Source organism: Lingula anatina, chromosome 8 (assembly GCF_051362555.1).
Source record: "Lingula anatina isolate TDL-2025a chromosome 8, LinAna3.0, whole genome shotgun sequence".
Lineage (NCBI taxonomy): Eukaryota > Metazoa > Brachiopoda > Lingulata > Lingulida > Lingulidae > Lingula > Lingula anatina.
Window position 1 is genome coordinate 3,940,737 of NC_141774.1, and position 8,328 is coordinate 3,949,064.

At 33.3% G+C, this 8,328-nt stretch overlaps 1 pseudogene; it reads right to left on the reverse strand.

Moving 5' to 3' along the window:
* Positions 1 to 2,364: 2,364 nt before the first annotated feature.
* LOC147760199 (U4 spliceosomal RNA) lies at positions 2,365 to 2,496 on the reverse strand (annotated as a pseudogene).
* Between the last annotated feature and the right edge of the window lie 5,832 nt (positions 2,497 to 8,328).

Consider the following 8,328-nt stretch of genomic DNA (forward strand, 5'->3'; position numbering starts at 1 on the left):
AGCCAACTCCAGCGTGCAACAGAGGAAGCCTGACAGTGTGACAACACTATATGAAAATACGGTGAATCAACAGTCTAAGAGCTCGGTTAATGAGGAGAGGGGATCTCAAAATTGCTGGCAATCTATTGTTAAACGCGATAGCTATCTTCTCTTTAATAAACTTAAACCAGTAATTAAAAGTAAAAAAAATCCAAGGTTTCTTTAATGTAAATTTTAAAATTCATGAATAAAATATCTTAAAAATGTGAGTTTTCTTTTCCTTTTTAAAAGATTCTTGTGATTCGATCTATTCGTCTTATAAAAATTGGTAACTTATTCCATTCTACTGGTGCAGCTACACAAAATACACTATATGTTTTTAACTTTGATTTGGGAATTTTCAGTAAAAGTTTGTCACCAGACCTCAGGGATCTTTGAGGGCTATAATGTTTGACTAGATCAATTATATATGGTGGAGCTAGGTTATAAAAAGCAGCATGTGTAAAAACTAAAACCTTAAATAAAATTCTGGTCCATACTGGTAGCCAGTGCAACTGCTTTAAAATTGGAGTGATATGGCAATCCCTAGGCTGTAGCATTAAAAGCCTTGCTGAGATATTCTGGATGCGTTGTAATCTTTTGATCTTATCTTCTGGACATCCATATAATACAGAATTGCAATAGTCTAACCTGGAAGTTACCAATGAGTGTATAGCAGTAGTAGCAGATGATTGATTCAGATATTTCCTTATGGTGCCAATATTCCGAATGTTGAATAAACAAGACCTTGTGATGCTGGAGATCTGTTTTTCCATTGAAAGTGTAGAATCAAAGTTGATGTAAAAAATAATTAAAGAAAATGGTCATTTACAGAAACTGTCGCTTCATGAAAAATTAGCTGAAACCATGTAAAACATGCTCTTGTCACACCAGAGGGGGTGACAGGTTGTCACATCTATCACAACCTCATTCCCTGGTGAAATCTGACTGCAAGCAGACGGAATATTGGCTGGTAAGACCAGACAAATATAACTAGCTATAGACATAAGAATCTTCACAAGTCTATGCTCGTGTCTGCTTATTTCTCATTAAGTTTGTACTTTTACATCTTCATGTATGAGAAGCAGTTAACGAAATACAAGGTGATGGAATAATATATAATTTTTCCTAGCTGGTAGTCATGTGACTCGTACAAAAAACTTAAGGTGTTTTGTTCGGTTAGTTTGCAGTGGCCAACTACGCTCATCCAATCTAAACACATGATATTTCTATACCGTTTTAATTTTTCTATTATTTATTTTTTATGCTTTTGCACTGATGCAAGTTATCCTAACAGCCTTGATATATCTTATCACGTGGGGTTAAGCTACCGAACCGGTACTCTTAGTAATGCTTTAATTCTATACATGTATATACATGTACAGTCCATAAAACATAAGAACCAACAGTTATACATAAAAATGCTAACATCCCTGAAGCAAAGAAACGAAAGCTAATATATAAGTGAAAGCAAAACAATCCACCGTTTGTATAAAAGCATTAAACAATTACTTGAAACTATTTTTATAAATCCCGATATAGAGTTCGTTACGTTATATGTTAAATACTTGTGGCGTGGCAAACGTTAATAGCCATCACTGATTTCACTCTACTGTATTAAAGTCTTGTTACTAGGGCAACCTGTTTCAGCATATTTATTAATTTTATGTGACTTTTTTCCTGGACCAGCATTTGTTGGTCTAAATAATTGTATTGATGACCATATTCATTTTGTAAAGAATAATAAAAATTGCTGAAAACAAAAAGCTGTTACAGTTACAAGATTATCATTTGTAAAAGCACTCTAAATAGCTATTTGGAATGTTTCCAATAACCATAAAATAAATAAGGTATAAATTCTCCCATAATAATGATAAGGTAAACAAAGAAACTGAATTAAAATAAAGTATACATAACAGTTACTGCTAATGATCTGTATGACAGTAAAATTCATTCATCAAAAAGTACTTTATATGATTATATGAGTGATATGGACCTTGTATAGAAAGCACTGCAATAGTTACATTATACAAAATATAAAATTACAAGAATAAAAAATGTATAAGAAACAATGGATAATCAATTAGATGTGCTGTCCAAAACACTTTCGATCTCGTAAATACTATCATCACTTTATGTTGGTAAATGTGAGGCATCCAAACAGCCTTCTCCAGAACATAATTTTCGATTGTATTTTGGCTCTGATTAAATCAGGTGTATCCTTGCAAACACTGATTTAAAAATTGATCGCTGGCACATCGAGTATTGCAATAAGTATGATCTATGAAGCTGAAATGTCTAAGTTATTGTGAGGTGTCATTCATTGTTTTCATTGGGTCTTATTAGCACCCGTAGAGGCGTTCAAAAATTGTGCTACCTTCGGTATTTTACGACGGGGTTTTGGGTATAGTTTTCAACTAGCAATAACCACGCCTCGGATAAACCTCATTGACTATGGTACCGCCACTGCGCACAACTGAAGTAATAGTGTGAAAAGGAGTGAAAATGGGAAAGTCAGTTGTAGATTATTTTATAACCCAACATACTACTCTCAACAGTGTTGTAAATTTAACGTATCTCAAATGTCACAGATTATTGATGATTTTGATCGGTTATTTAAGTGGCACCTGTAAACCCCCTGATCATGCTCTACTAGAAATTGTTTTGAAAATAGTAGATCCAATATGTGATCAAAAATTAAAGACAATCGTACCTTCCAAGCTGATTTAAGCATATCGAAAAGAATTTACAAATTAGAATGCAGACCAAGTAGTATGTTTACTGGTAGTGATGCACATCAGGCTTTAAATAATCTCATTGACCAGATTACAACACTGAGAAAAAACAATATGAGATGGATAAGTTATATGATAATGTGTTAAAGGTATTTTAGCAGAAATGAACAAAAAATCCCTTATAAAGACATACACATATCTAAAAAAAAAACCTATAAAACTTTTAAGAATCAAAAACCATTTTGGAACGAAGGACTTTTAAAATTTTGTGGTCAAAACAATGGTCATGCATGAAAAGGCATATAAGAGAAATAAATCGAAAGCCAGGAAAACTCGTGAAAGTTTATGTGACAAATTTTAAACCCATAGAGACCTTTTTGATGAAAATACTACGCTTTCATGAAAGAGAATATACAAAGGGACTTTCAGAAAACATAGAAAATGTTAACAATAGCAGTCCAAATGTTTTTTGGAATTACATAAAGAATTTTTGACCAAGAAAAAGTAAAAAAAAAAAAAAAAAAAAAAAAAATCCCAGAAAAAGTAATAAGTGTTCTGGATGCATGGAAATCTGAATTTGAAAAAACTTTTTAATAACCAAAACCATGCACCTTTTCCTAGTTATTTTAATAAACAAATTTTATAGGAAAAAGAGCACTATATGCAAGACCCCTTGTATGACGTAAAGACCTCTCTGAATAAAAATATAACTTTAGAAGATGTTAGAATGGTAATTAATAAAAAATAAGAAAACAACAGGGATTGACAATATACCAAATGAAATTCTTAAATATGAACCAGTAATGAGAGTGTTTGTAGAACTCTTCAATGTATGTTTTGATACTAGTTTTATTCCTTCCTTATGGAAAAAGGAAATTATCTCATCAGTTCCAAAAGATAAAAATCTTGATTCTAGAAACCCACAAAACTACAGGGGAATTAGCCTTCTTAGTACCATTTCAAAAGTATTTACACCAATTCTTAACAAAAGAATCCTATCATATTTAGAGGATAGCAATAGATGAACAAAATGGGTTTAGACCAAAAAGATCATGCCTAGAATACATTCCAGCCTAACAAGTATAACCAGAAATAGCAAAAATAAAGGGCTTGAAACATATTGTTACTATATAGACCTACAAAAAAGCTTTTGATTATATTAACAGAGTTTTACTCATGTATAAATTAGTTAAGGCACACATTGATGGAAAATGTATCATGTCATTAGTAGCTTATATGGTAACAGAATCATGTATAAGATTAAATTCGAAGGTGTCACCATGGTTCACCACCACCAGTGGAGTTAGACAAGGGGGTAGTTTGTCACCTACACTTTTTGCAATCTATGTAAATGATCTGATCTCTGAGCTAAATAAGTATAAAGGAGGGATCAATATATATGAGAGTTTGAATTTAACAGGTCTTCTTTATGCTGATGTCCTGGTAATACTATCTGAGAGCACAGATAAATCGAACAGCAGCCTGGAGGTGGTGGACCAATGGTGTAGCAAATGGAGAATGTTGATTAACTACAAGAAGACAAAGTGTATACATTATGGGCCCAGATATAAAGAATGTGCTGCAGGTCTTGTATATGGAGGTCACCATATAGAATGGGTTGATAAGTATAAATATTTGGGGTTTGTGTCGAAGAATTTTTAGATTTCTAATATAATACTAAAATTCTGTCTGAATCAGCAACTAGAGCACTGGGTTAAATTATAGCAAAATTAAAAAAAGGTTGGTCAAATGGGACTCTCCACATACCAAAAATTGTTTAACAGTTGTGTGACTCCAATTTTAAAATATGGGTCGGGGTCTGTGGATTTTCAGAAAGTGAAACCTGTGAAAAAGTTATGTTCAGTGCTTTAAGATACTATTTAGGAGTACAACGATTAACACCAAAACATAGTCTGTATGGTGACTCAGGTTGGATGCCACTAACATTTAATAGGGGGTTGAACATACTTGGACTTTGGAACAATTAAATACTCGCCCTAAATGAAAGACTTCTCAAACAGATTTTTTTGAAGATTACAAATTGGGGAAAAAATTGGTGCTCTGAGGTAAGAGAGATATTCAAATTCTGTTATATGGAAAGCCTTTTTTTGAACAAACAAATTGTGGATATACATAGAATACATTAAATGACTCTTATGAAAAATTCCAAATTAAATGGAAAAAAAGACATTTTGAAATTTCCTAAACTTCGAACACATATGACATTTAAAATTGAATTGAAAACTAAAAAATATTTACACATAGATTTAAAAAGAAAAGAAAAAATAATTTTTTACTCAATTTCGAATGGGCATTTTGCCTTTTCAGGTAGAAACTGGACGCTATACAAATACACCCTTAAATGAAAGAATATGCCAAGTATATGCAAAAAAGAACAAGATGAGAGCCGTTTCTTACTTCGGTGCACTGCTTACACAGAGGAAAGATATAAATTTTATAAAAAGCTGGAGATTAAAAAAATTGATACAAATGGCATTTCTATAGAAGACTTAATGGAAAAAAATTGAGGCAATTAGCAAAATTTTTTGTTAAGATTTTTGATTTAAGAGAGGAAAAATTGTATACAACATGTGTCTTATAAGCCCGAAGGGCTGGCTGTTCTATACACATGACACGTTAATAAATGATGATGATGATGAAGTAATAGCCGGCTCATTTAAGTATTTAGACACCTTTCAAAATGGTGCTACAGTATCATACCCCGCAACAGATTTTGAGGGGAGATGCACTACCTTCCAACCTCGCTGAAAATCATCACCATCACATCGCGCACTAGGCAAGAGTAGTGTCACGTATGATACTTCACAACGCGTACTGATACACACTTTGAAAACGGGTACTGTGGTCCGATCTACCGGCGAATTCAGGATCATTCGGTGCCAAGTCTGGCAGTTGGATAGGCCTGCGTGTTGTAGGGGCTGTAACAAGTGGTTGAATGGGTAAGAGGAGTAGAAACGGTGTGTATGCGTACGGTGAGGCCCACAACCAGCCTACCATTGTAAAAACTGACTAAAGACAAATACGAAGAGTTGACTGTGATTACGTTTAAATAGTTTTCAAACAAAAATAATTACCTTTATCAGGATTTAGACTGTCTGCATTTCCATCCGTGTTGAGTATTCTTCAGTTCTTGTAGTACACCTGAAATCATCAAAGCTATATATATATGGCATTTAAAGTCAAAGTTATTTTTGGGTCTATGCTTGTAATTGTAAAGATGGGATGATATAAGACGTATGTATATATCGCGTATGCATATGTATATGTGCGAATAATATACGCACGTGTGCCAGAGCGAACATTTGAAAATGCAATATCGATAAATAATTGTTACATGAAATGGTAATAAAATATTTATAACCATATTTAAATGAAAATTGAGAAGATGTGTCTATAAAATAAACTAAAATAGAATAATTAAAATCCATTTTGCTCATTAAAAATTCGTACTGTTGATGGGTAAAAGCTTTAGAGTGGGACATTTAAATTACAAGAAGCTCTTCTTATCCTATTATGAATTTGTTTTATTTATTTACTTATTTAATCTAATTTTGTGGAGAGCATATAATGTTTCCAGCGCCTTGCCTCCACTTCATTCTTTTGAATAAACGTTGTTTAAAAAATCCTATTATGAATACAGAGGAATGGAGGGGTAGGCTATGCACTAATTAGTGGAAACTGGGCCTTACATTTCAACACATTCTGCGCCGACCAGAAATTTTTGCATAAAGCTCCTATGCTGGCTCTCTCTCGACAGAAACTCACCTGTAAAAATATTTTTCCTCAAGGACAAGAACGTCAACATCAGTTCACAAATGTGAAGCTATTTAGATTGCGCAACCAAGCAAACAAAAACCATCAAAAGGCTTTATCATATATCGAAACGAATAGACGTGAGCAACAATGCTTTTAAGAATGAAGAACTTGCACCAGGTCATGTAACAACGACAATTAAGACCTGGGAAAGAGTCTTTGTCAAGATTTGATCGTAACTCTATCAGCTCACGTGGAAAAGAAAATGTTTACAACCCAAACTTTAAAAGTTCAGAAAGGCCGTTAGGGTATATATACCTACTGCTATATCATAGCCCTAAAACTTCACAGACAAATTTAAAACTATCATAAAAGTGCTTAGTATTAAAAGTAAAAAAAAAAAAAAAAAAAAAAAAACATTTTAACCAACGTTTTCTTTAGATAAAAAAGTAAATTTTTTTATAACAGTGATAAGAGTCGTGGACCATAAAAATGGTGCAGCAGTCACAGAACTCCTGTGACTATATTTTAATGCGATTCTGGGGAGTCGGCTTCATTCTAATTTTTCTAAATAATTTTTGTGTCTTTCATGTTTTATATTTACTTCACTTTGTTTATAACATCCGCCAGGGAGATTATGTTTCACCTCTGTTTGTTTGCTTGTTGGTTTGCTCGGGACAAGCCTAAATCAAAAATATATATTTTTCAGGATATCTCGGAACTGTCCTAATTTAAAATAATTAGAATTTGTTGATGATCCATAAATTAATTAATTAAGTAATAAGTGCTTTAATTATTCGTTTTATTTGATTTTCTTATTTCTTATTGCTAATTCAGTGAAAAGTGTTGTAGTAAACAGAAAGGAAATCAGGTACACAACATTTTTAACAAAAGGTTACTGCTGGTTGAAACCCATATGAGCGATTTAACCGGGAGAGAAACTAAGCAATTAAGGGTTATATCCCCATGGGTTGTACGGTACCGCGGGTATGCCAGAAATAAGACACTGACATCTCAAGCGGAGAAGGCCACAAAGTTACGCGTAGTTTAGAATCCATGTGTGCGTGTTTTCCTTCTTGCTACCGTATGCTGTGGATCGACCTTTGAGAGCCGTGCCTTTTGGGATTCTTCTTTAATGATCAAAATTCATGAATTTTATACATAGCATTTTTGCACAGAGGCAGCCTAGTTTTCACTCAAATAACTCAGTGAGTAAGTAAAAGCGATATAATGATAATAGATATTCTTTACGCTTTTAAAAATCCCCCAAGTCCCATTTTCTATGTCCACATATTCTGCAAGGCCACTCCCCCCCCCAATTCGCACCTTTAAAACTATACAACTCCTCGTATAAAAACAGGGGCAGATCCAGAAATATTTATCTTTGTTGATCCATCCTCCACTTTTGACCGTCTTCCGACAGAAAAAAAATTGCTGCCCGTCACTGAAAACATTTAAAAAAAAGAATAAAAAATAAAAATTGACTGTCTTCCGGAAGATACATCAGTGGTGCATTCCGATCAGGAATTAAAACATGACTTCCTAAATGACTGACCGGTTATACAGAATTAAGTCATTTAATTAAAAATAAAATAAAACATTGAAATCAAGTGCAGAGATGGCTCCAGAAATGATGAGTGAGTAAGAGAAGATTGCTTTTTAGGAAACTTCATTTTGGCTGGAGAATCCCGTAAAGAGTACATTTAATTAAAATGACAATGTCGAGCACCAAGTCCTTTGAATGAACATTGTGCGTCATGTTCATGATAATTTGTTAGATTTATAGTCAGAAAATGTATTT